This window comes from Felis catus, chromosome B3 (assembly GCF_018350175.1).
Source record: "Felis catus isolate Fca126 chromosome B3, F.catus_Fca126_mat1.0, whole genome shotgun sequence".
Lineage (NCBI taxonomy): Eukaryota > Metazoa > Chordata > Mammalia > Carnivora > Felidae > Felis > Felis catus.
Window position 1 is genome coordinate 58,304,125 of NC_058373.1, and position 1,609 is coordinate 58,305,733.

Genomic DNA, 1,609 nt, shown 5'->3' on the forward strand with positions numbered 1-1,609 from the left:
TAGCTCCATCCATGTTGTTGCAAATGGCAGGGTTTCATTCTTTTTATGGCTGAATATTCCATTGTACATATGTACTGCATCTTCTTTATCCATTTATCAATGGACACTTGGGTTGCTTCCATAATTTAGCTATTATAAATAAGGCTTCAGTATACATAGGGGGTACATATCCTTTCAAATTAGTGTTTTCATATTCTTTGGGTAAATACCCAGTAGAGTCATTACTGAATCAGAGGGTAGTTCTATTTTTAACTTTTTGAGGAACCGCCACAGTGGCTGCACCAGTTTACATTCCCGCCAACAGTGCATGAAGGTTCCTTTTTCTCCACATCTTCACCAACACTTGTTGTTTATTGTTTTTTTTTTAATTTTTAATATTTATTTATTTTTGAGAGAGAGACAGAGTGTGAGCAGGGGAGGCAGAGAGAGAGAGAGAGAGAGAGAGAGAGAGAGAGAGAGAGAGAGAAAGGGAGACACAGAATCTGAAACAGTCCCCAGGCTCTGAGCTGTCAGCACAGAGCCCAATGTGGGGCTTGAATCAATAACCATGAGATCATGACTTGAGCCAAAGTTGGATGCTTCACCAACTGAGCCACCCAGGCGCCCCTCTTGTGTTTTTTATTTTAGCCATTCTGACAGTTGTGAGGTGATATCTCATTGTGGTTTTGATTTACATTTCCCTGATGATGAGTGATGTTGAGCATCTTTTCATGTGTCAGTTTGTCATCTATAGGTCTTCTTTGATAAAATGTTTATTCATTTCTTTTGCCCATTTTTAATTTGATTATTTGGTTTTTTTTGTTGTTGTTTTCTTTTTTGTTTTTTGTTTGTTTGGTTTTTTTTTTTTTTTGGTGTTGAGTTGTATAAACTTTATATATTTTGGATACTAACGCTTCATTGGATATGTCATTTGCAAATATCTTTTCCCATTCAGTAGAGAGTTGCCTTTTAGTTTTGTTGATTGTTTCCTTTGCTGTGCAGAAGCTTTTTATTTTGATGTAGTCCCAATCAAACATAGTTTATTTTTGCTTTTGTTTCCCTTGTTTTAGAGACATATCTAGAAAGATGTTGTTATGGCCAATGTCAGAAAAATTACTGGCTGTGCTCTCTTTAAGAATTTTTATGGTTTCAGGTCTCACATTTAGGTCCTTAATCCATTTGGAGTTTATTTTTGTGTATGGTGTAAGAAAGTGGTCCACTTTCATTCTTTTACATGTAACTGTCCAGTTTTCCCCACACAACTTGTTGAAGACAAAATTTCCCATTGCATGTTCTTGCCTCCTTTGTTGAATATTAATCGACCATATAATTATGAATTTGTTTCTGGGTTTTCTATTCTGTTCTATTGATCTATGTGTCCGTTTTTGTGCCAGTACCATATTGTTTTGATTACTACAGCTTTGTAGTATAACTTAAAATCTGGAATTGTGATACCTCCAGTTTTGTTTTTCTTTGGCTTTGGCTATTCAGGGTCTTTTGTGGTTCCATACAAATTTTAGGATTGTTCTAGTTCTGTGAAAAAGTGCTGTTGGTATTTTGATAGGGACTGCATTAAATGTGTAGATTGTTTTGGGTAGTATGGACATTAGCAGTATTTGTTCTAGAGGAT